Source organism: Perognathus longimembris, chromosome 1 (assembly GCF_023159225.1).
Source record: "Perognathus longimembris pacificus isolate PPM17 chromosome 1, ASM2315922v1, whole genome shotgun sequence".
Lineage (NCBI taxonomy): Eukaryota > Metazoa > Chordata > Mammalia > Rodentia > Heteromyidae > Perognathus > Perognathus longimembris.
Genome location: NC_063161.1, coordinates 110,903,795 through 110,931,785, shown reverse-complemented (window position 1 = coordinate 110,931,785; position 27,991 = coordinate 110,903,795). Strand labels below are relative to the sequence as shown.

The window sequence follows — 27,991 nt, the reverse complement described above, 5'->3', positions numbered from 1 at the left end:
TAAGAAATGCAAGGAGTATTTACAACCTTTATTCATTAGGCACATTTTCAAAATTCTACTACAATATCCACTTGCCACTAACTAATCTCAAAAGAATTGCCCGCCATTCACAATACATTGTGTAGATTTCCCAGTATTATCCCTAATCTGAAAAATGTAGGTATTTAATTTGTTTTCATAAATGCCATGCTGTAAAGGTAAGGGTCAAGCCTGAAGAAATGGAAGAGACTTTGGAATTCTGTTTCTAAGTGACTCAGAATGTATGCCTCTCTCTCTCTCTCTCTCTCTCTCTCTCTCTCTCTCTCTCTCTCTCTCTCTGTGTGTGTGTGTGTGTGTGTGTGTGTGTGTGTATTATTCTGAATCAGGAGGGAGCCCTAAATGCACCTGGTTTTTGCTTTACTAAGTTGCATTCTGGGGTTTAGAAATATTTCATGACCCTCCCTACCTGTTTCTTTTCTTTTCTTTTTTCTTTTTTTTACCCATCCTGGGGCTTGAACTCAAGGCCTGAGCACTGTCCCTGACTTCTTTTTGCTCAAGGCTAGTACTCTGCCAACTTGAGCCACAGCACCACTTCTGGCCTTTTCTATATATGTGGTGCTTTGGAATCAAACCTAGGGCTTCATGTATGTGAGCCAAGCACTCTAAACACCAGGCCATATTCCCAGTCCCCCACATCTATTTCTTTATTGAGAATATTGAATGGTATTCCATAAGTGAAACATTTTTCTAATGTTTCCCATTAGGTAATTTATATTTAGATTCTTAATTTGTTACTGGTCCATTGAAACTATCCATCTTCATTGGGAGACTTTAATATTGTATGTCAAATATTATATTGTTTGGGCTAATTGAGCAATATGTTGCCATTTTAGTTTGTAATTGTATAAATACAACCTATACTTTTCCATAGAGAAGTCCTACTTCCTATTGTGAGTCACATATGGAATTAAGTATTAAGAAAACATTGTCCTGGGACATACGCTTATAATATAATACATGTTAAAGCCTGATATTCTACAGTCTCGGCTATTATCAGTCCAAGTGTAACGGGAAGTGTCCGTGTAAACCTAAATTAAATTATAAATGACATGTGAATGTCTTGCATTAAAATAATAGTTGTTTCTCATACAGTTTACTACAGGATGAAACTATCCCTTAAAGTTCTTATTGCTGCTTTGGAAATATATATCTTAATTGGCATTTTACCATACTGAAGTGAAAGTTTTTTTTACATCATTTAAATACCTATGCTTTACACTGGTTATGGCAATGTAAGTACATTGTACTTGGTGATTTTCCTTTGCAAATGGATTATAATCAGAAGCTGCTTCTCTTTCCACTTAAGAGGTTTCTATCTGGGGGCTACTTTGCTCTCTCTACAATGAGAGATACCCTAATTGAATCAAAAGGAAAACTGACTGATCTGTAAAAGAGGTTATGTATAAAACAGAACTTTTATTAACCTGGCTGCGATAATAATCTAAGCAATGTGCTTTGTGACTATTTTGAATAAATTTTCTGTCCATTGGAGCAACTAAAGAGCCAGCAGAAGAGGAGCTTATTCTGTAGAGACAAAGTGACCTTTATAAAATCGATACATACTATGAAGAAAGTATATAGAAATAAAACAAATATGCTTCATGTGGTCTTCTGGGGCAGGAGATGTTGGAATTACTTAGGAGAAAAGCTAGAAAGGCAGATGGAGTTCAAGATATCAAGAGCCATGGAGCAGAGTATTGCTTAGTAATTTAAGTGGAATCTGGGGTTTGCTTCCCCATTCCTACAGTTATTCATTTACTCTCTAAAAATAAATTGGAAACTCATTGCTTCCCTCTTACACACCCAGTGGTCCTTAATGCCTGCACATAACAACCAATGCCCTTTCATGTGTTTCCATTGCTTCACTTCTTAGGTTAAGAGGCCCATGCAAGTTACTATTTACAAGTAAATCATATTCCTTCTCCTGGCCTGTGTTCTATTCTTTTCTGTAAAAAGAAAAGACTTAATTATCCTGATCTCTCAAGACCTTGCCACCTTTCTTGTTTCTATACAGCAGGATGAAGGTCAGGGTTAGTGGGTAGCTTGAATTTAATGCTTATTAGGTGTTCTTTAAGAGAGGTCAATTGAACAGCTTCTTCCATAGAGATTCACTGGGAAACCTCCTTTTCAACACTAACAATGGAATATTGCATCCTCAAAAAGAAAAAAAAAATTTTTTTTCGGTCATGGGGCTTGAACTCCAGACTTGGGTGCTTTCCTTGAACATTTTCACGCAAGGCTTGTGCTCTACCACTTTGAGCTTTAATTGGAGATAAGCGTCTCATGGACTTTCCTGCCCAGGCTGGCTTCAAACTTCACTCTTAGATCTTAGCATCCTTAATAGCTAGGACTACAGGTGTAAGACCCTGGCCTACTTAAAACTTTTTTTTTGACCACTTGTATTATACAGGTAAACATGACATCAGTTAGGATGATCGATTCTTAGTAAACAGAGTATGCTTACGTTGGGAGCATTTGTGAAGATGAGTAACGGGCCTATAAATATTGAAGCAAAAAGTTGTTTCACCAGTACTGAAAGGGGCTGAGGTATACTGACTTGACATCTTGAGCAAACACATTCTTCCAGGTGATACAGGCACATTTTCTTCTCATCTTCACAATAATCTTGAATGGTTGACATCATCTTTAATATTGAGGTAACGGACACAGCCAAGACCTTAGCAGTATGTCCAGACTTTACCAGGCAATAGCATATCTGGAATTGTGACCTGGGTTTTTCAACTACTGATCTTCATTTAAGCCCTTTCCTTTTAGGAAACGGAAAAATCCACATTCTTTGACTCAGTGCTTTCAGGTAAATTCAAAAATATTTTAGGTACAGTAAAAGTTGACTCTCATTTTTTCCCCTGTAATTTAGTCAAATGAGCTCAAACTGCACGTAAAAATATGATAATGAAGTTAAATTCACAACCCATTAAACCTAAACCAGTAGTTAAGTCCAATTATGCCTACCACTTGCAGCTTACATAAATATTAAATTGTCAGGTTTAATAAACTTCAGAATTTGCTCACTCTGCGCTCTTTCAGCTTCATTGTTTCAGGTCTTCTGAGGCCTGTTACGTAAGTAAAATTATCTCTTGCTGAAGACATTGGTAGAACAAGAGCCCATTTGTGTCACAAGAATTTGGGCTTGGGCTTGCCAGTTCAGAGGTCGCTAACTGTGTTTCAAATATTAGTGGTTTGCTTTGCTTTTGTTTAATATCAATTTAGGATCCAGAAATCACATTGTGATTGTGCCGAAATAAAGATGCTTGCCTTGCTATGCTATGTTCCTGTGCATCCTAGCTAGATAGGAAGTATGAATAGGTAGGTTAAAATTCAGGCTCGCAGGGTATTCTTGTGAGATCTCATATAGTTTGGGCAAAAAAGACTCACTTGGTAGAATACTTGCTTCACAACTGCAAGGTTTCTAAAAAACAAAAACAAATGAAAAGAAATATTATTCTGATTTTCCTCTTCTATTTTCTGTATGTTCTCTATCATTTAGTAACATTATCATAATCCTAATTGCATAATTCTGAAAGCTTACATAATTTTTCCCATTATTCCACAGACTTAAGTAGGCAGTAGCTTCTGTCACTTACTTCAGAAGCACTTCTCTTTTTATCCTACCTATAGCAGCCTTAGCTTATGCCACCATTATTTACTTTAGGACTTTTCTAAGACATTAGGCTCTTGACATCTATCAACTTATTGGCCATTTGGGTGTTATTCTACAACTTATATAGAATTCAGTATCAAGTATATATAGTTCTTAATGTGTCAAGTTTTCTTATTTTATATTCATGGAAGTCACTTCTTTACTTCCATATTTATTTCCTTCCTTCCTTCCTTCCTTCCTTCCTTCCTTCCTTCCTTCCTCCCTTCCTCCCTCCCTCCCTCCCTCCCTTGCTTCCTTCCTCCCCCCTCCTTCTCTCCCTCCCTCCTTCCCTTCCTTCCTTCCATCCTTCTTTCCTTCCATCTCTGCTTTGCTGGAAATTGACGCTAGGACCTTACACCTACCTGCTAGAAAGTAATCTACCACCAAACTACATACTCAGTTTCTTGCAATGTTTCAAACTCTTGTTCTAATTTGTTTCTGTTCTACAATCATATTATTCTTCCACAGCCTCAGCATATGCTGTTCCATCCCTATCCTACCCATAGTTCATTCCAAAAGTTTTTGTTGAAAAAAAATCTATTTCTCTGAAAAAACAAGCCAGTTCATATATTAGTTCCCTGAGTATTTCTGGGATCCAGTGGTCCTTAGGCACTTGGTTCTTCCTGTTTCACTCCCTCACACATATGCCTCCTCTTCTTTCTCAGAAAGAATTTGAGGATAGACATTAGGTCCTACTTGATTTTGAGTTCCATGCCTACAACACAGCATCCAGTACATTGTTGTGAATTTTCTTAGTAAGGAGTATGCTGGTAGCTGAACCTTAAAGATGGCGGAGTTTAGCAAAGGGTTTAAATGTGGCTGCATAGAGGAGTGAGTACACATAGATTTCCAAGACAGTTCATAGCCACTTTCATGTTTGGCTAATTGAAAGAAAATTCCAATGTTTAACAGTTTTATTTCAAAATATATGGTATTGCTAGTTATTTTGACAGTTAAAACCTTTTGGTTATTCTGAGCTTTTCTTTAAGGAATTCCAGTATGGTTTTAATTCAATCACACTTTAAAGCACTTATATTTGGAAGTAATGCATCATCTTTTATTTCTTCTGAATTTCCCAGAATATTTCTAGCTAGTATCTATTTATTACTAAGTTGATTATATCTGCGAACTGAAGAGGTAGGCCATATAAAGTATGTCAATTATCTATATAAGAAATGACCATTCTTGGATTTATATTCTAAGTAGATTAATCATCTAATTGCTTGCTGAACTTTGGTGACTGTAATTAAGAGCTCCTTCTTAAATAAATGAGGTATTTAATTTAGGAAATGGTGCTCGGGTGGCTGAGGGTCTTCGCTCTTTTTAATCACATCACAGATCAAAGTTCTCAGATAAGTAGGGAGCAAATACATTAAGGAGAAATGGCGCCTGCGTCTCAAATTAACTAGGCTTAGCAATAAGGACTGGAGAAAGCTGTCCGTGGGGTCTTACTATAGATCAGCCTTTCTACACACCCTGAGAGTTTGTAAATGAGAACTGAGTACATTATCATATCTTGAAAAGGTAGATTATTTTTAAATGGTCTTTCTTATTACAATTACAATAAAGGCAACCTTTAAATCCAGTTTAATCTAATAATTGTCTGTGTAGTTCCCCTGCTGATGTTTGTAAGGAGTAATGAATGATTTTTCTAAGACTCATTTAGTCATCTTGTAAATGGGGAAAACTCTAAAGTCAATGCAATTTCATTAGAATCATTATTGGTTCCTAGTCAGGATTTTAATATACATACCATGAATACAAATCAGCTTTTAGATAGTAGACTACTCTTAATGATTAAAAACTATCTATGAAAGCTCAAAATGTTTTAAGGGAGGTACCGTTGCTATAGTTTATGGTAGAGTCTTTGGAAGACTAAGTTAGTAGTAGTTTAACTAAAGGAATATGCTGAAGTTTATTTATAGATGAATAGCGTTAAGGAATGAGATAAAGGGATGATGCACATGGGAAGATATGCACATGTCTACTTTGTGTATATATAAATGCACATGTATGCCCATGTATCCATATATATTCATTTATTTATATAATTTCAAGCTTTTCTTAGTTTGGGCAAGTGCTGACTCTTGAAACAATATTAACACAAGTGAGCTCATTCATATTGACAGTCTTTGCTATTTAAAGTTATTTGTAGTGTCACATGGAGACCTTAAAAGGAGTGGCTGAATGAAAGACTTTCTTGTTCTTATGTCAATAAACTCTACGATTATCTTAAAACTTAAATTTTGATTAATTCAAAATGAACTTGGCACCTTATGTGTAAAGTGCATCTTGATCAATATCACTACTAAAATATTTTTATAACTCATTACATTAAGTTTAAAGGATATCATAAAAGGATTACCTCTGGTGTGATCATTCCTAATAAGCTTACTAGTAAAGGAATATCATAACAAAAAGCAAAAACAAAAAAACAATGGACAATAGAGCAGAAAGACAAACATGTTATATTTATTTTCAATGAAAACGTTTAACCTATTAAAGTACCCTTGTATATGATTTGAATTTAAGACTGGCTTCCCTGTTGAGGTCATCACTCAACTCCATTGCTGTCCCAACCTTACAGAGAATAGGGGGAGAACAGCTAGCAGCACAGGCTTGTGTGGATAACAGGTGTGAGGTCTCTGAGATCCTGGCACATGTCATTGCTGGCTGGGGTCTTTACAAATAGATGCAATTCAAAACCCCACTTGGAGAAGTTTCCATACTCAGAAATGTGGAGGTAGTGGAAAAAGCAGAAAGCCATATATCACTGAAGGCATTTGGCTTCAGGATTTCCCTTTAGCCAGGTCATTTTGCCTCCATGTATGTGTAGACCAAATTTCCATTGTGTACCATATCATATTGCTCTGGATCTGCTTGTGTGACACAATGATTTCAATCAGTTTCTGCTAGAGAGATGGGAGTTCTAACCTATCCTATTCAACACTGCATCAAGGGCTGGGAAAGTAGCTTATTGGCAGAGTGCTTGCTTAGCATTCATGAAGTTCTAGGTTTGATTCCTCAGTACTACATAAACAAACAAAAGGTGGAAATGGTACTGTGGCTCAAGTAATAGAGTGCTAGCCTTGAGCAAAAGAAGCCCTGGAACAGTGCCTAGGCCCTGAGTTCAAGCTCCAGGAGTGGCTATAGATGATGGGTAGATGGATGGATAGATGGATAGATAGATACATACTGGATTATCATGCTTTGTATCTGTAATTCTTTTTCCTTTCTGTATTGAGGTACAGTTGATGTCTGGTTATATGTCCTGAGACATAGAGCCAGTGGCTGGGTGTGTTAGTCAGACTTACATGTTAACAGAATTAATAAAGGAATGATTTTTCTCAGTTTCATTTTCAAACAGAGTAATTTTTTTCTGTAGTAACCTTATCAATCAAAATGAAAACATTCCACTATCAGCAAGAGAAATGTAGTGCAATTCATAGTGTTTCTCTTGCAACCCATGCCAGAATTTTCCTGAAGTTAGGATGAACCTGTTAATGTGAGGAACAATTGAATAGGAATATCACAAAACAATTGAATAGGAATATCACAAAAGCATGTCAGGAAGTAGTGTTTCTTTCCTTTATGTATCATATCTTTTCACATTTAGTAGTAATAAAATACATTATTCTCATGGTGGGATGGTCTTAAATGACCACATATGGTATGTTAAATCTAAATGCCCTAGTCATTTATTAAAACACTAATTACAAATTTACAGATGAAATTAAAGTTAAATGTTATATTTAATAGAGTTTCAGAGCTGAATGACTATAAACAATTCAGTAACTTTTGTGTCCTGTGAATATTATGCATTTGAAACAAAAAAAAAACCTAGCCTGAAGAAGTAGAAAAAATAACGTGAATTCTTCTGTTTTGCACATAACAGATATTTCATAGGAAATTTTATTTAAATTGTCTTTGGTCTTTTCATTTACCTTATGTATCTTGGTTTTGCTTTTCAATCAAATATTTGTCTCTTCTCCTTCTGAACTCTGTACCCGCCTGTGTTTTGCTGTATTTTCCTCCATGTTTTGAAATATCTAGGCCTAATATTAATGATTCTGGCTCTGATCATAGATTAATAATCTCCATGTTTTAACTCCTCTGAAGCCTGCATTTTTCTGAAAAGGTCAACATTTTAGTACACTTTACAATAGCTCTTCCAATAAGAGGTACTCTCCCTTTCAGGGTGAACAGTAGTTTATGTTTCTCTAAAAAATGAACTGAGCCATATACTTGATTGGTAATAGAAGAATTACTGGAGTTAAGACACAGATAGGATGGAAGAATCACTTTTCTAGCCTGCTTCCTCATAGGCAAATAAGCCATTTTTTTCATGTTGGCAAATCACATGCAGTCTTCTTTTTGCATTTTCCAGTCCTTTAACATTTATCAGTCACCAGCTATTATAACTTGATTGTAGAAATTTTGGAGGCTATAGAAAGAGTATAGATGAAAATTAATCATGATCTCGTGACTTTAAGATAAACCCTGCAGACATGTTTTTCTCCACATTGTGACCCTTCTCTAACTGTGGAGGGAATTGAAAGGTGTCTCTTTCTTCCTTAGTAGTAAGGCAAGACATTTCCCCAAAAGACATAAAACGTTGTTAATACATTTCCAGTTTAGTTTTGATGATGAGTCCTTTGTGTCTTAAAACATGGTAGCTAGAGAGGTGTGGGCATATTTTTCTTCTAAATACTAAGAAATATCTGGGATAATGGATTATACTTGTCACAAGAGCTTAATGAAGAGTGAAAAGAATTATCTGAGTGTTGTTACCAACTCAGACAGATTTTGTAGCTATGTCAAGCCATATAAGTCCCTGGGAATATATGCTGTAACTTGGGTTCACAAAGTCTGTGGTTGTATTGGACAAAGAAACACACTTGCTTGGGAATATCAGTGAGCATGAAATTGATATTGATTTACTGCCTAACAGAAAGTTCTCAGAAATCTGCAATGTAGTTCTCATTGTAAACTGGAATACATTCTGTTTAAATTTTTTATGCATTCTTTGTTGTTTTCTTTGGTTTTCCCTTTGTTGTGTTTTCTTTCCTGACTTTTTAAGTTTCAGTTTTTAAGTTGTATTGTTTATATAAATTCAAAAAATGTCAAATTATTTCTGGAATAATACTGATGTATTATATATAATATTTAAGTCTTAATATAGTGAAGAAAATGTTTTTATGAATTGAAAGATAAGTGGTGAGAAACAGAAATTTAATTTATATAAAAAGAGAAACAGGCAAAACAATATGTGATTTCTATATTTTAAGATCCTGAGTCATTTTATTTTGTAATTGTATCTTATTATCAGTACAGGGAGGTCATAGTTACATAGTTAAGGTTATGAGTATAGTTCTTGTCAGTGTTACCATCTCCCTCACTTTCTCCTGCTTTCTTTAACACCCCCAATTTGTAAACTTCATTTGCAACATAGTGTCGAATGAGTATTAGTTGCATTAGTTTGTCCTTTGTCTCACCATTTCTGTGATTCCGCTTTCTTTCCCCAAATCAGATAAACCTATATACAAGACAAAATTACAAAATCAATAACGGGGAAAACGGGACAAAAGAAAGAAAAGAATGAAAAAAAGAATGAAAGAAAATGCTACAAACAGTATGTACACACACACACACACACACACACACACACACACTTGCCTTCTTGTTTCATGGTTTCCCTCATTTGTAATAATTAGTATACAACTAGGATAGTCCTAGCAGAGGATCACAATAACTCCATAGCTATGAACATAAAACCATCTAAAATGATGGTAATCAAAATGAACTCCAATATATGGAACAACAGTATGTATTTGAATCCTGTCATTCTTTTGAAGCTTTGCCTCTCCTTTCTAGATTTAAGGTTGAACTCAGATTCCTTAAGCTTTGTAGAGTATTAACTCAAAGACTTATTTCCCAGGATTGAGTCTAGAGAAACAAAATGATTCCCTTCTCTGTCACTCTGGGAATAAATTAAAGAAATAATTAATAGTGACAGCCATTTGTAATGTATGATTCTAATTAAAAAATACACTTGCTTTTCCCTGTTACAATTGATTTTTTTTTAGCACAACTACCATATTTTTGGTGTAATTAATAGAAGCTATAAATCTTTGAAAGCTGTTTCTTTAACAGCACAGTAACATAGGAACATGAGGTTTTGGGATGACATCCTCCTAGATATTTAGCTGAAAATTGCTTGCAACGTTTAATAAATGTGTCAAATGGATTCTAACCATGGTACATAAAAAACCTGAAGCTGTCACAAATTTACTTAGTTTCTCAAGTTCTTATTTAGAGAGCTATTATTCCATAATAGTTGTCATTATATTTGCATTTCATAGCTGGAATAGGAATTACATTATAGCAGTATTGCTTAGGTTTTTTAATTTAGATTTTATTAAATGTAGTTCATGTTTATAAATATGCTGCATACATATACACATATATACTTCCTTTAAATTGTTATAATGTCATGATTAAATTGCAGTTATTTTTTAATATGGCCACGTGGTAGGTATGAACCAATCTCCTGTGAAGGAACTGAGCTTATTCTTTGCTTCCCAATCTCCACATTATTCCTACTCCTCTTAGAGCCTTTGCTCAGTTTTTGGGCCAATGACACTAATTTTAAGCTAATAAGTAAGACTATGAGCTGTATTTTTCCTGTATATTTGGTTGAAAAAACATTATAGATCTTTTTATTTAGCTCTCTCCCAGACATGTTTGCTCCCTTATAAATTATTTTTGAAGCAGTATTTTGTAAATTATTACTCTGTACATTTTATATAAGATATTCATAATAATTAAGCTACTTTGTGATATACAAAGCAATACATTATTTTGCTATAATTTGTAACGATTAATGAATCTTATTACTCTAAATGACTGCAGCATATCCTCCGGGTTTATCAAATAAGATGTTTTGCCTTTATCAAAACATGTTTAGAACCTCTTATATTTGGTTCTTCAGGGTATATTGGAGGTTTTAAGCAAATCCTTGCATAGCTTTTATTTTCTTTTGGAAACTTCACCAGTGATGTCTATTAGTACAAAATAATATGGTCTTTGCCTCAAATTTCTAATGAGGTGGATAAATAAGACAGGTAACAGTCCTGCTGAGGGCACATTAGCTTGTGTTTTCAGAAAGAGCACAAAGCTGGAATTATATTAAGTTGGTTCACATCAATTCATCCATTTTACTTTTTGCTTGTGAATCAGGCCATCTGCTTACTGAAGAAAGTTGCACCTCCTCATGAAGATCTTCATGATCCTCAGTACATTAAAGTGGGGAATAATTTTAAAGAATGAGACGTGTGGAATTAAATTATCTTTTAATAATACGTAATGCGTTAAATAAAACCAAACTTTCTAAGTAACGAGTTTATGTTAAGGTAGTCTTAAAAATTGTTTCCACTTACTTACTTTTCATGCTTTAGCTTATATGGTAGAGTACTGTGTGATTATACAAACATAAACCTTTCTGAACGTCTGTACACACATACACACACACACATACACACACAAAATCTCTGGTGAGTTTTTCTGTACTCTTATTTAGATGCAGGTGGAAATTATCATAAAAGTATTTGACTATTGCACTAATCAGCCCTTTTCCCCTCTAATTACGTATCACTTCTATGTAGCACTTCATTGCTAGACTTTCCTTCTGAACTTTGATTATTTTTTGGTGGTGGGGAACTGGGACTGGGCTTGGAATTCAGGGGCTAGGTGCTGTCCCTGAACTTTTGAACTCAAAGCTAGAGCTTTACCATTTGACCCACCACTCTAATATTCAACATTTTTGGGGGGTGGTTAATTAGAAATAAGAGGGTCCCAGACTTTACTGTCTGAGCTGGTTTCAAACTGCAGTCCTTAGGGCTATAGGGTTCCATACTTTATCATTTATCTGATCCTTCTATTCTTTTTTAATTCTTCTATTCTTACTTTTTGAGAGCAAGCATGTGATATAATCTCTTCTGCTTTATCTCTGTCTCGTGTCTGTATCCTCTACATGTATTTTAAACTAAAATTATACACAACTATAAATACTAGAAAAAAGCAGGTTTAAACTTTTAGGTGAATTTTTCAATGTATTGATTAGTTATCTGTCAGGATTTACATTGCATAGTTGTTTTTTGATAGATACTTCTGCCACACATTTTTAAATAGTAAAGGATTGCTAGCTACAGTAAGTTTGATAAATTTGATCTTCAGAATTTCTTAAAATAATCTTCATTTAAATCACTTGGAAAAATTTTACCCTCTCCACATTCTTCCTACTTTTGCTTCCATTTTCCATAAATTATTCTGTTTGATTTTGATTGCAATCAAGCAGTTATCTTTTGAAGATTAAATCAGACCTGCCAATAAAGAACCACCTTGGATCAGCGTGTAGAAGGCACTGAAGTCAAAGAGAAGCTGTAAGAACTTTCCCAGCTGAAGAGTAGCAGATGTATCTTCCTTTGAGGAAATGTTCACCATCAACTTTATAGGAACAAATGTATATGTTTTTCCTTATATGTGACTGTGGTAGGACACATGATGCCTTATTCCCTCCTCAGGAGTCCTAGGTCCTATTGCATGAAAAATATGAGTATGTGACCTTCCAAGGTACAGCAAACTTCTAGTTACAGATAGAATCATTGTTATCAATCAGCTGACCTTAAAGTTAAGAGTTATTCTGAGTTATACAGGTAAACCCAATTTAATCACAAAGGAGGGAAAAACGTTAATGTCAGAATGATTTAAAATGACAAAGGCTCAAAGCAGCCCTTGCTGCTTTGAAAATGACCAAGAGCCACAAGCTCAGAAAGCCAAGAGCTTCTAGGAACTGAGACATGCAAAAACAAACAAAAACCCCTCCAGCCTTCCCCCTAGTGTCTTTAGAAAGGGCTTCAACCCTGCTAATACTTAAATTCAACCCAGTGAGACTCTTATGGGACTTTTGACTTCTGTAGTTCTAGGATAATATTTTTAACATTTCTTTAAGCCACTGAGTTTATGACAGCTAATTACAGCAGCAGTGGGAAATTAATTATCCACCTTGATTTTATTCTGAATGATTCTACAATTTAGTGTGCAACTTATTATGTTCCAGATCTGTAGCCCTCATTTACCATCTTTATGCCTTTGTATTTGTTACTCTTCTACTTAAAAAAAATGTTTTGAGTCATTTGTTTAAAAACATCTGTTGAGTTCATGTCTAGTGCCAGTTGTGAAATTAGCATCATTATTTGTTTGGGTGGCAGGGCAGCAGAGGTAAAAATAAAATCTCAAGTGTTACGTATCTATAATCTTAGTTTTTAGGAGGCTGAGACAAGAGAAACTTGAGTTCAAGGCTATAACTAGCGACATAGGAAGATCCTATATCCAAAATTAATGAGTTAATTGATTAAACTAAATTTCAAGAAGAGAATCATAAGAACTTTGGTAAGCCCAACCATCCCCAAATGGGAAAGACTAAAGTATAAAAAACTAGTCAAGATCTGGGATTAGGAATATGGTCTAGTGGTAAAGTGCTTGCCTTGTATACATGAAGCCCTGAGTTTGATTCCTCAGCACCACATATATAGAAGCCAGAAGCGGCGCTGTGGCTCAAGTGGTAGAGTGTTAGCATTGAGCAAAAAGAAGCCAAGGACAGTGCTCAGGCCCTGAGGTTAAGCCCCAGGACTGACAAAAAAACAAAAACAAAAACAAAAAACACACACACAAAAAAACAACAATCTAGTCAACATCCAATCATTCTGCTAAACAATTGCATTTTAGAATGTGGTACACAACCATGAAAATACTCCCCAGATAAAATTCCTTGGAGGCCTAACCAGACTAGATGAGAACAAGTCATTGTCATTTTCAGAAGCCCACACTTACAGCCAGCACTCTGGCAGACTTTTTTTTGACATATTAAGAATTTCATTTCTTTTTTCTTGAATTATTTTTCAGACTAGCTTAAGGAAAGCTATATCTGCTTCACACACTGACCATCTGGTTTCTATTATCAGCCTTAATTTAAAAAAAAAGCCCAGCCTACAATGTCTGTACAAAATCTGTGTGCTTCTTCAATGTGACCATATTCAGTTTACAAAATCAATGCCCATAAAATCAGCAATCTTTTCTCACCAAGAGCTAGTTGTTATTAGCTGACCATGTGAATGTAAGCAATTTCTGTGTTTTTTTTTTCAACATGATTCTCTTCCAGCAGACTGCTTAGTGGCTATTCCCCCAGTCTACAGATGTACTTCTGATATAGCAGCTAGCCACCAGAGGATTTAATCTGCAAAATATTGTCACAGGTTGTGTGGGAAGAGTTCAGGAATCAGAAGGATGTGAAGCATGGTTTTGTTGATATCTGAGGTAGCAGACATTCCAAGGAATCTGAGTACCAGGATACAATCCAAGGCAGGTTTCTGGAGCTGAACAACCCCTGCTGGGAACTCCCTGTCTTCTACAGGAATTGGATTGGGTTCTGAACTCCATGTTCTAGCTTTTAAGTTACAAATAGCTTATGATGACAGTAAATCCCTTCTCCAAGTACCAATTTAGGTTGGAGTGGTCTCCATTTTTTTTCTTCTTTGTTTCACATTCTTTATATTTTAGTTCATTGCAACCCAGTAGGATTAATTTGTTTAAATATAAATATTTTTAGATTTCCAGAAGAAATCCTCAGTTAGTAGATGTGCAACCTGACCCAGAGAATTCTGTTTTAACACTAACTTAGGTGACTCTTCTGAACATGCAAGTTGTCTAAAAACTTCTTTTTTTAATTTAATTTGATTGTCAAGATGATGTACAGAGGAATTAAATATGTAAGGTAGTGAGTACATTTCTTGTCATGCTTGTTACCCCTCCCTCATTTTTCTCCCACTTCCCCTCACCCCCAACCTGCTCTTCTTAAGATGAGGATTATTATTATTTCTACTAGTCATAAGTTGAGCAAAAAAAATCAGTAGCTTCCTAAAGTCACGGTGCAGGTAGAACGTGGTATTCATTTCATTGTCTGATATATATAGATATATCTATATATCCATCTATCTATATCTATCTATCTATCTATCTATCTATCTATCTATCTATCTATCTATATCTGACAGGAAGAAAAAAGTAAAACCTTTTATCCTAGCTGTTTTCCAATATGACTCGTTCTTCAAATGTAATGTATGTAAAATCTGAGGTATAGAACTAGAGTTGTTATAGATTAATATGTAAATATACTTTTGCCCAGATAATAAGCATTTCTGTGATAAAACCAAAATTCATTCAGTGAAATAAAAAAGTTGTTTATTTTCCCTTTCCTTAGGTAAATCTTTTATATTTCTTGGAGTGTTGGAAACTAAGCTTCTAGAACACATTTTTGTTACTGCAGTTGCCATGAGCTTAATATGACTGTGACACAGAGAAATATAAGCCTGCAAATTTTTCTTAAAAATACAAAGACTACAGCTGGCTTCTTATTTTTGTCCATTCTAAAGATACTGTAGCTAGGCTAATTTGTACGTGCCCAGTAGATCATGCCTAATTGAGTTAATGAAGCTCTTCTGTAACAAGAAATCTCCAAAGGAAAATAAAAACACAGAATGAAATTTGAAAATGCAAATTAGCCTGGCATTGCTGGCTTTCATTCTCATATACAGAAGTCACAGAGTTAAGAAAAATTCTTAAGTTAAAGGCAATTACTCCACATAGTCAAAGATCAGGCTTACCTGAAATTGTCACAAGGGAGTTGCATGTGTTCTAGAGAGAATACTCTTAGCATTGATCCATTCTTGAAGGCTTATTTAAAGTTCTGGCATTCATTGCTTAATTCCAGTGACTCAGTGGTTTCTAGTATCTGCTGACATCTTTTTGGATTTACAGTTTTCATCTAATCAATGGAAACATATATCTAATAAAATTATTACTACAGTGGAGATTTATATTTATGTATCTTTATTGAAATTTTGTCCCTTTCCACTAAGTGGTTTGTTCTTTTCATGTTACAAGTGTCTCTGATTTCTTGATTATTATCAAGATCACATACAGCTTTTCAGCAGTGTTGAGGGCAGGTTTGTTTGTATTTTCCTTTTTGGGAGATAAGAGAACTTTTTTTTCTTTTTGCCAGTCCTGGGCCTTGGACTCAGGGCCTGAGCACTGTCCCTGGCTTCTTTTTGCTCAAGGCTAGCACTCTGCCACTTGAGTCACAGCGCCACTTCTGGCCATTTTCTGTATATGTGGTGCTGGGGAATCGAAGCCAGGGCTTCAAGTATACAAGGCAAGCGCTCTTGCCACTAGGCCATATCCCCAGCCCTAGAAAAAATTTGTTGACTCCCAATCTAAAAGTGGGGAGAACACATAGAACCATGTAAAATGCAGTATGCAATGAGTCATGGGAGGCTGATAGTCCTGTGGTCTGTCAGTGAGGAAGAGAGGAAATGTTAGCTGAAAGAATTATAAGAATGAAGAGCTCCACGTGTGTGTGTGTGTGTGTGTGTGTGTGTGTGTGTGTGTGTGCTTATTGGGTGAAAGAATGTTATGGGCTTTCCTACACTAACTTCAAGTGTTGATCCTCAGATCTCAGCTTCTTGAGTAACTGAGATTACCAGTGTGAGCCATTGGTACCAGGTTAGAATGTTTCTTTAAAACCAACACGACATTATGTTTTCTTTTAAATGATTAATGCCTGTAGAGAGACTGTGCCAATCTGGCAAGCAAAAGACACTGATTTCAATGTTCAGTCACTCAAAAACTGAAAATATTAACAATATCTTAGCATTGTAATACATATATATCATAGCCAAACTTGTTTAGAAGTTCATTTGGCTGTGCTAAAGTTTTAATCCCACTTAAAAAATAAAAAGAGAAACCAACAGCAGAGATCACAAGTAGGTGCATGAGATGACTAGATCTCTGGCAACGTGTCTCCCTCATTGTCTGAAATAGGGTAATAATGTTGACAAAAGACAGACAAGTGCTGGCTGCACTTCTCAGTGTTTTATCAATGCAGTCATATTTTCTATTCATTGAAATCACATAAAATGGCAAAATGTATGTAGTTTTACTAAAATGTATGAATGTATTTCATTCAAAGACTTAATAACTATTATGAAAATTGATCTATCTAACATAAAAACTGGGGTTCATTATAAGGTTATGCTAATCATTCGTATGACTATATGAGTCAAATAAAATCAAATACATCAATCCTTAAGTATCCTTGCAACATCTAACCACACTTAATGCTCGTGCCTTACTACCCCAGACTGGGGTGGCATCGCTAATTTGTTTAAAGGAAGTCTAGAATAATGACTGCTATTCTTGCAATTCTTCCAATAAACATATCAGAGCCAGGAGGGGACGAGCCCAATTCAGGAGACCCAAAGCTCTTTTTGCCCTCGAGCCTTGGGATTCCTTCTCATATATATAGAGTAAAATGTGAAATACATTTGTTTTCCATTTATCTTCAAGCAGCTGTTGACTTTTTCCCTTTACTTTTCTCACTTTAAATTTTTAGTGCCCAAAACTTGACTAACTCAATTTAATGTTTTCAGATCAATGTTAAACTTTATATGACAATTTTTATATTTATCAGTGCCACACACTACTGAGTTATTTCCTATTATTTTTACAAACAGAAGGATAATGATGTTTATATTTGCATATAACTTGATAGTAAATGCTTGAGGCAGATTTCTTAGAGTTGCTAGAATGTTAAAAAATATATAAAACCAGTTATGTATAAAAAAGTACAACAGTATGAGTGATAGCAATTTCTCCCTTAACAATAATAAAAGTCATTCTTGTTTCTGCTGAATACTAAAATGCTGCATTTTTCTGAAGAAATGGTGTGGATAAGTAAAAATAAAATAGAGAAAAATGTAGGATTCAATTTTTTCTAAGTAGCTAACTAAACCAAAGAAGCAAGCAGTGAAAATCTAAACATGTACTAACTGTGCATGTTGGTCATTAGCATGAGTGAAACTCTCCTACCTAATTTCTTTAGCCAGAGCTTGGCTTTATGATGTAATGATATGAGAAATTTTGTTTATCAACCTAGATTGAATATTTCATTGGTAAAGATGTAGAAATTGTTAAATGATCCCCATAATATTGCATAGAAAATGACACTTAATGGAGATACTAGTGAACATAAATTTTTCTTCATAAATACATATGAAATGTAAAAATGTATAGAAAGTATTATCTGACAAACAAGATTCTCTTCCATCCCAGTGTTCTGTATTCTGTTATGTTTAGTTGATTTGAATGAACAAAATCAACTGTTGCAGTTAAATCCACTGTATCATTACCTCAGTGACATTCTTCCATCTCACACCCCAAAGAAGCCTAGACCAGACTGGATTGCATTGCTGCTATTTTTGCTTCCATTGTCTCTGTTCTGATAAGTGTGTGGTCATACCACTTTTTATTTTTTGAGATGATGTTTTATGAGCTCCTTCCTTGGACTATTCTTGAACCCCATTTCTGTCAATCTCTACCTCATTAGTATCTAGGTTTGCAGGCTGGAGCTACCTTAGCCAGTTAGATTGGTCTTAATTATAATGTTTCCATTGATATTTTCATATATGGCTCATTACTTATATGAGGTAGAAATAATCAAGGGCTTTGCCTTAAGTTGAGTTTAAGATCATCAGATTGGGTGTCAAAGAGAACAACAATGGCAGAAATTTTCAGCTTTACATGATATCACTAAATTTGTCTCCAGTGGCTGATTCGATTCATATTTTACCACCCACAAATAAAACATGTCTTTTCTGAATATTCTGCAAAAATGTAGTATTTTCAGTCCAATTTATCAGTTGGATGATTGCAAGATGGTGTTTTATTTTTTTTTCTTGTTTCATTTTTGTCAAGCTCATAGTGAGGTTGTATTTCATGCAGATTTCATCCTCTTATCAATTATGTACTTTTTCTTTTTTTTACCTATTGTATTTGCTTTCTCATTAATATATAAACATTTACATGCCAACTTGAAGAGTCCCTCATTTGCACCTCAGGAGACTGAGGCCTGAAGATCACAGTTAGGAGCCAACCAGTCAAACAAATTCCAGACTCCATCTCAAATTAACCAGGAAAACAAACAAACAAACTAACTAACAAACAAAAACCAGACTTGAGGTGCAGCTCAAGCATTAGAACCAAGCAATGAGTGATAAGGATAACCAAGAGCATGAAGCCCTGAGTTCAGTCTAGGTACACACACGCATACACACACACACACACACACACACACACACACACACACACACACACAGTTTGTTAACTAAATCCATTGGAAAAATAGTCTTCCAGCGTGTCTCACTTGTTTATATGTTAACAGAAGAAGGATTTAAGCACAATAATGTAGTTAAATGAGTCAGGTTTTCTTACATTTATTGCTTTTTGTATCATGATTGTCAAATATCTTACATATCCAAAATTGATTAACATTTTCAACATAAGCAAACACACATATGCATATGCATGTACAATTTTAGATTCATCTAAATACATGTATATTTGTATGGCTGCTTTTCTCTGCCTGACTAGTCCTATTGTGCTGTACATACCATCTTTTCATGTCCCACCTAACATTTTCTATAATTAGCTAATTTTCCACAACAGTCTATTCTAAGCTTACTGCTTACTATAGAGCTGAAGAAATCGTTACAATGGCATCTGAAATTTGAGTGTTTGTATGAACTTGTCAAAGTTATCTCTGATTGTATGGTCCCATCTTGTGCCTTGTTATTGTTGTATTCAGGTGCTATTTTCTCTTGTGAGAATAAAAAGTCTACCAGAAGCTCCAACTGCAGAATATAAAACATGTTTCAAAATTGAAGGAAAAAATAATATACAGGGCACTATTGCACCAGAGAAATTACATTTCTATGTTTAGGTCTATTGCTTTCAGTGATTGTGTTGTCATGTTATAAGCTATTTTCATATAACTGTTGTTGTATTTTAGAATGATGCAGCATTTTGAACTTGTGTTGATTTGTTGGTTATACCAAATCCAATGTTTACTACTACCACTCTTTGATTGTTACTTTGTTCTTTTATTTAACAAGAGTAAGCTAGTCTCTTCTTTCACCTATGCTAGTAGTATCACTTTTATCATAAACATTTTGTCTATTTCATATACTTAATCTTAAAATCTGACATTATCAGAACACACTTGTCATTAATAGAAGTAAATTTTCTCTTTACAGCAACTCTTTTGATGCATATTTATGAAATGATTCAAGAAAGCTTTTATATTCCCCACAATCATTGAAAAATGTTCACTGCTACCATATGGGAGTGAAATACAAATATGTCATTTTCCTAATTTGTACCAATCTTGGATCATCTTTGCTAGTGAGAAAAAAAGCCAGAGAGTTAGCCTGAACTCCGTACGGACCTAGCTCATCATTCTGAACATCATCAAATTTCTTTTGGCTTTTTAATGTAAATTTTCAAATATTTGTAAAATAGGCAATGCTCAGGAAAGACATACACATCTGCAGATATGGATTATTATGTTGCTGTATTGGCCTTTTGCAGATAAAAGAAAAATATACACTTGGATGTGTGTATCTCTGTACAAACCAAAATAAAAACTACACATAATACTTGGTTAATTATGGTCTCAACTTACAGAAAATTATTGAGTTTGATTTTTAAAATGTGACCAAAATCAGAAATTTTAGAACATATTGCAAAAGATATAAACTGTAATAGATAATCTGCAAAAATGCAAATCACAGCTGTAAAGCAACCCTCAATTCTTTCTACAAATATCAGTTAGAGTCTGATTCCAGCTTGGAAGTCTGCCTCAAATGCAAAATTATTTTGGTTAGCTGGCAATGGCAGTATAGCAAAATTCAATATCATGTGTTTATAGTTATTATAGATATTGACATTATTTTTATAAATATGATGGAGTCAGGAATTGCTGCAGGTATTATATGCCAACAATTGGGCTGAAAAGTGTGCACATTAATATTTAAAAGGAAAGAAAGAAAGCCTTCAATAATCTTCCAACACTTCAGGGTTTGGTATTCATAAGCATAGATAAACAGTTTACACAAACATTATCCTGTTCCAAGCTACAGGAATACTAAATGCCTGCCATTACAATATGTGGGGATTTAAAAGCTGTTAGGGGTATCTCATTTGTAAATGTAAACTGACCCATATCATGTCTTTGCTGAAAGAACTTCAGAACTCCTGTTTAACAAAGCTGAGCTTAAAGCCTACTCCTGTGAGGACACATTTCCTCTGTGTCTTTACATTCTTAGTATCTCACAGGAAGGTACTTAATAAATTTTAGCTAAGGCTCCTATAGGGTCAGGACTTTTGTTGCAACAATTTTCATGTTATAAAAACAAAACTTGAACCCTCTTTGAAAACTTGAGTAGATGTTTTCCCGTTGCTGAATTTGTGTGTGTGTGTGTGTGTGTATGTGTGTGTGCATGTGCACGCATGCCTGTGTGCCTGTGTGCACATCTGCATGCACATGCATGCACTAGCAGTCCTCAAGACCTTCTGAAAACATGTTATCTTTTTCATTCATTTAAGGAAATGGATGATAGGCTAGGCACCTGTGGCTTATGCCTGTAATCCTCAGGAGGCTGAGATCTGAAGATCAAGGTTCAAAGCTAGCCTGGGCAGAAAAGTCCATGAGACTCTTATCTCCAATTAATCACCAGAAAACTGGGAGTGGCGCTGGCGCTGAAAGTGGTAGAGAACTAGCCTTGAGCTGAAGAGCTCAGGAACCAGTGCCTAAGCCCAGAGTTCAAGCCTGCCTCTTCCCCGCCACCAAAAAAAAAGAAAAAGGAATGGCTTTATTGCTAGAGTTTGATTTAGTTTTCTTTATGTGTACGATATTTATTTTCTAATTAATGGAGATTCTTTCTTCTTTAGCATTTACTTTATTCTTCCTTGAATCTATTTTTAAATTTGTAACTTTATGAATCACAATATATCACTTATTTTTATGTTTGGAATTCAGAAGTGAGTTGTTTAAGTAGGATTGGCAATTAATTGAGCAATTAATTGAGTTTTAATAGCTGTGGGGGAGGAATGAAAGTCTGGCTGAACTTGGATATATATTTCATTGATTGAGAAAAATACTGGAGAGAACATATAGTAAGTTGTGTTTAATTACACAAAGTAAGAATATAATACCCAGAAAGTTGAAGAGAAATATTTCTTTTCTCAGGTATTAGCTTTTTTGTGCTGAACAAAACACCCAATGAATGGGATATTCCCTTGATGTCTCCCAACTGCTTATTTTATAATGTTTTAATGGCTTTGGATATTTGCTCCACTGTTCTTTAATAATTTCAAAACCATTTCTTATGACTATATAAATATTATAATCATGACATTAAATGCTCAGTAATTGTATTGCACGAAAATATTATAGCATGTATAATAGTAAATGATGTACTATTGAATACTTACGGTGACACTTGTTGGGATGTTTACTCAATTGAAAATACTAAAGTGTATTTGTTACACCTTGTTATAAACTGATAGTAGGATAATGATTATGATTGTGGTAATCTTAATATACAAGTATAAATTTATTTTAAAACTAGTTAAAAGATGACAGATAACGTGTTTTTCAGTAGCTGTAGATGTTAGTTTTACACAGAGGTTGATATAGATACAACCCAATATGCAAGCACCAATCGGTAGAATATAACATAATAATTGCTTTACATGGAGGAGCCGTGAGTTATCACTGAAGATGATGTTTCTCCTAAGTATTTGAAAAAGTTAAGGTTCATGATTATTCCCATTCTAATCCTCAAAAAAGTTAAAATATTAATTAAATTGTTGCTTCCACATCCATACACACATGAGTTCTAAAATTTTTCTATTAGTGTTGAAAAGTAAATAAAATACATAAATATTGCCCTCAGCTAGATGTTAATCATGTCATAATTTTGAATAGTATTTACCTGATTTCCTTGAATTAAAGAATGCAAAATTAATAGCTAAATCTCATGAGTAGTCCTACTGATTTTTTTTATGTGATGCAAGTCATTTCCAGCTATAGATAGAGGAATTAGAGTCTGGTTTGTCAAGGCTAGAGCTATGATTATTGGTCAAGAAGGAGGGTCCCTTCTATTCTGATTTGATAAGGAATGAGCTGACTAATTGTTAAGCTGGTTTCAAGGCAACAAGGTTTATCTGGTTGACTGTCATGGATCCAGAGTGGATTCACTGGAGAAACATAGACAGCTCTGTGAGATAATTCTACACACTCTCCTTGCCCCCCTCAATATTTCAACATTCCAGAAACAATACACTTTTTCTCCTGTTGATATCCAAAAGGGGAAAAAAGAACAGTATACTTCTACTTTATTTTTAGGCTGTTTGCCTGTTATTCCAGGTCTAGTGTGACTTTACTAAATATATAATAGAAATACAAACCATTATTGATGCCAATACCTTTTATATGTTACATAGAAAACATTTTGCATAGCACTTAAGTATTTTAAATGTATTTTGACATGGTGTGAAAAAATCCTAAGGGTGTTACCAGGAGAACAGATAAAACAAACAATGAGTCTAGAACTGGCTACTGAACTTTGAGACTCATATCACATGAAAATATTGGGCCCTATCCTTAGAAATTTCTAAAAATGGGAATAGAACATGAAGTCTGTTTCCAAATTGTTACTGTGTAAATTCAACACCCATAAAATATGACTAAGTGAGCTAACTCATAGTAAAAGCTTTACCTTATTGGTAGTCAAAGAGATAGCAAATTATTGAAGAATTTCTATGTTATTGGAAAGAAGTTAATTTACATTCTCATTTATGCTTAATGGCATTTTATGAGAGCATCTTAAAATAACAATTCTGAGTTGCCATCATTCCTACTTGCAACCTTAGAAGCAGCAATCCACGCACGCAAAACGAAAGAAAGTGTTCACATTCTTTTACTTGATATTTAATATACTAGGAATTAAAAGGGGCAATTTGGCTTCATGGGAAGACCCACAGAGTGTCAAAATCACAATATTGGTAATAAATGATAATTAAATATACTCACTTGCAATAATAGGATGTATCAACAATGTTCAATATTGGCTTTTAAAATGGTTAGCTAACAATAATATGTTGGAACTCTGAAAATGTTTCAAGCATGTTTTTGCTATATGTGTTCAAATAGAAGGATGCATAATTCCAGCTACTCGGGAAGTTGAGATCTGAAGAGCAGTTTGAAGTCAGACTAGACAGGGAAGTCTTAAGATTTGTATCTCTAACCAACAAAAAGCCAGAAATGGAGGTGTGTCTCATATTTTTGAGCACCAGCTTTAAACAAAAGAGAGCTAAGGGCCAGCACCTAGGCACTGAGCTCAAGCCTCAGTACTGGCACAAAAACAAACTGAACAGGAATAAAAATAATGATGAAAAACAATATGGCCAAATACTTTATTTCATTACTATAAATATGTATCAATGTAGAAAATAAGTAGTTTGTTTTCATGGCACTGAGTGACTTATATAATTTAAAATGGTCTCTAGACCTGCTACTATGGTTTAATCTAATCAGCTTCTAAATGATGCTCAGGTACCTATGTCAACGGTTGTTCTAGGGTCTTATTCTCTTTATTCTCCTCTATCAAGTCAGAAACCCATGACATTCTACATTAATACAATAGAAATGAATATTTAGTAGAAGTTTTTGTTTTCCCTTTTTGTTGGGGGAAAATCTTTCAGACACTTCTGTCTCTTACTTTACATATGCAGAAACTGAGACACAAAAATGAAGGATTTTTGTTGTTGTATTGTGGGGTTTTTTTTTGGTCAAAGTTACACCCAATTGAAAGCTAACTTGTATTTGATCCAGGTTTATAGCACTGGAAACTTATGTCCTACATTTTAACAGATAAGCTCCTTTGGTATTTCCTGTATATAATGTGAAAATAGCATTTTGTATTGCGTTGTCAAACTGGGAGCTGGCAAAGTTTGTCAATCTTTTTGTCAGCGTCGTTGTGTATTTCATTTTTGGTTGCAACCAACCCTACTTCTTTCATGGTTCCGTTTCTTCCTATACCCTGTAATGAGCCTGTAAATAACCATGACCAAAACTGGCCCTAGAAACCTTCCTTTCTGGGGGCTGTCTATGAGTTTAGCCACATGTTGATTGGCTCTTATCAGAGCATGCCCTTGGAGATAATGGACACTTTCCACAGTTTCCAGAAATACAAGACAGTTTCACAGAACCAAAGGCACTATTGAAAGAACAAATTACAATTGTTACCAAAAAAAAATCCCAAAATAAAACTTCCATTTTCACCAAATATGGCTTAATTCTAAAAACTATGATTTAGTACTTAGTATTACATTATATTATTTTGTATTGCATTACATGTTTCTTTTTATTTTTGTTTGGCTAGGCTGTTGTTTATACTCCATAATATAAATACTTTCTTCAACAAGTTTATGAAGAAAGTAATGTTAAGTACTTGACTCTATAGAATGCTTCTTTTTCATATTTTGTGCTAGATAGTATAAAATAAGTATTTATTGATTATTTTAAAGATGTCTTAATGACAGATTTTAGAGTTATCAGTTTCTGGGATTTTGTTGTTATTGTTGCTGTTTTTTTTTTTTTTTTAAAGTGTGCTCTTTGTACTTTTATGTTGTCTTGCTTCCTTTGTTGCCATTAACAGTCTGTGGTTAAATGGCATAGAAATGGTATCGAAAAAGTGACCTAAGTGTTATGATGCAATCAGCCAATTGTAGCCCTTTACTGAAATCTTAAATTTCTTCACTATTCAGCAGATGGAGTAAGGCTGACAGTGGAGTTACTATGAGTAAGAAACCCTGAAAACATAGTTTTCTAATGACAAGAAAGCATAACTTGTTGGACTCAGATGATCAACCCCAAATGGGTTTTATTGCTTGCTGTGAAAATTGATAAATGGAATATACCATGGAAGCCTGGTACCTAGGAACATTCTGACTGTACCTGTAGGCGCTCTGCAGCTACAGTGTGAAAGCTGAGGGCTTTTCTATGTTAGCTTGTGGGAACAATTTCACTTCTGAAATGCTTCAAAAGTGTTTAAATGTAATGGACTTCATATTGCTCACCTAGTCTGTACCCTGTAGAGCTCACTCAACTCATTCAGCTTGAACTCCATTTTATCAGACTCTTTATCCATTAATTTTCTCCTGACCTTGGGCATAAAATATATGTGTTTTGTATGCCAGGGTGCTTTGTGCAGACTGAGAGGAATAGCAATACCAATCCATCACCATTATGAATGATACAGCTTAAAACAAACACAGGTCAGAGACAGATATTTTAAGAGCAGATTTGTATTGATTCTATCACAACATTGAGCTAAAAGGAAAGAACTCTGAGACTGTAAATGATGAAGCAAGTTTTGACAAATAGCCCCAGCCAGGAAAGTTGAAGTACAAAGGTGCCTTATGGGCATGCATTGGTAAGAAGACAATTTTTTTATTATTATGAAAAAAATCCCACTTTCCTTAAGTGTATTTATTACATACTTTACTCAGCAACTTTAGAAAAGCAATGTTTTCCCTTTCTCACTGCCTCTGATTGACTGTTGAAAGCGTTTTTGTTAAAAGAGCAGGAAAGCTTATTAGACATTTTAATCTTTATAAATTGTGGCTTTTGAAATAATTAAACTACCCTTTAAGAGTAGAGGGTGGCTTCTTTGTTTTGCCATTTGGATATGAGCACATTTGTTTAAGACTTTGTGGTTTTGGAAGTATGTTGTAAGTAGCATATAATAGAAGCATAATCAATTCTGATTACTGTATTTCATATCACCATTATTGTTAATAAACCCAATTCACAGGTAAAGATGCTTGCTTTACATAGTAGTCACATGTACTATAAAGTTGCAAAGTACCTTTTCTTCCTTCCTTTCTTTGTTTGTTCTTTCTCTTTCTTTCTTTCTTTCTTTCTTTCTTTCTTTCTTTCTTTCTTTCTTTCTTTCTTTCTTTCTTCCTTTCCTTTTCCTTCCTTCCTCCCTCCCTCCCTCCCTCCCTCCCTCCCTCCCTCCCTCCCTCCCTCCCTTCCTTCCTTCCTTCCTTCCTTCCTTCCTTCCTTCCTTCCTTCCTTCCTTCCTTCCTTCCTTTCTTTTTTTTTTTTTTTTGTGCCAGTACCAGGTCTTGAATTTAGGCCCTGGATGCATTCCTTAAGCTTTTTTGCCCAAAACTGGCATTCAAGCACTCGAGTCTCTGGAGTCACAGCTCTCCTTCTGGCTTTTTGGTAGTTAATTAGAGATAAGAGACTTGTGAGCTTTCCTGCCCACAATAGATTTGAATGATGATCCTCAGATATCAGCCTCTTAAGTAGCCAGGATTATGAGTATGGGCCACAGGTCCCATACAGGTTTTAGGTTCTTAACCTGTTTCTCAGATGCTGAGATAAAAATGAAGTACATCTCTGCAGTAGGGTCAGTTGCTTAGTGTCTCATTACAGAGAAATAAACAAGAACAACAAAAAGCCACTGACAAATTATGACACATGCAAGTACACAAGATACATACTATTTCTACCTATTACAGTTGTAATATATAGTTTCAACAATGGTAGCAAGAATGCACATACTGGATTTTGTGTCAGGATATGTATAATGTTGTATTAAAGTGAATGTAAGGTCCATCCCTGGAGGGCTCCATGCAGATGCTCCCACCTCAACCAGCAGACCTGGAGGCAGTTACCTTCCCTTTCCCTGAGGTTACATCCTAATCCACCTAATCCACACACACCCGCCCCTGCCCTAGATAAGGCAGGGCTGGGTGGGGGTCGCCCCTTCTCTCCCTTCTGTCTCACCATGCATCATCTTGGCCACAGGCTAGCACTTTGGTAATAAACTTTCTCTCCTGCCTGAATACCATATGGCGTTCTCCTTTACCGGCTACCTACTTTAAAAACCTAACAGTTATGTACTTCAGTGCAATACTAGATCAGTGTATAATAATTATACACACACATAATTATCCACAGGACATGATAGCTCTAATTCCAGTCTCACATTTCTGTACAGTAAGAGCTTGTTATAAGGTTCTAATTAGTAACTTGCATTTTATACTTCCCTTGTTTCTCTTAATATATTTGTAGGTGAGATCTATAGTGAAAGCCAAAAGAGCACTGGGCTGCAAACAAAGAGGATTTCATCTGTAGTACTAAATCTAGTCATTAAACCCTAGATCCCCCATTTTTCCCACTTCAAGTTTCCTCATAGATAAAATTCTTCCTCTTTCTTTGTCTTCAAGTTTCTTGATTATCTTTACTGTATTTTCTAATAG

At 34.9% G+C, this 27,991-nt stretch overlaps 1 protein-coding gene and 2 long non-coding RNA genes across 22 annotated transcripts in view; 2 read left to right on the top strand and 1 right to left on the bottom strand.

Annotated features, from left to right (window-relative positions):
- The window catches only part of Ptprd (protein tyrosine phosphatase receptor type D), a 482,247-nt gene that overhangs the window by 233,904 nt on the left and 220,352 nt on the right, over positions 1-27,991 (top strand). The window lies entirely within an intron of this gene.
- Positions 23-17,440, bottom strand: LOC125353634. Its single transcript, XR_007211346.1, has 3 exons — positions 16,167-17,440; positions 11,381-11,384; positions 23-268 (listed from the first exon to the last, which is right to left on the bottom strand). It is a non-coding gene; the product is annotated as an uncharacterized LOC125353634 (long non-coding RNA).
- Positions 9,402-25,283, top strand: LOC125353700. Its single transcript, XR_007211351.1, has 3 exons — positions 9,402-10,324; positions 24,911-24,913; positions 25,268-25,283. It is a non-coding gene; the product is annotated as an uncharacterized LOC125353700 (long non-coding RNA).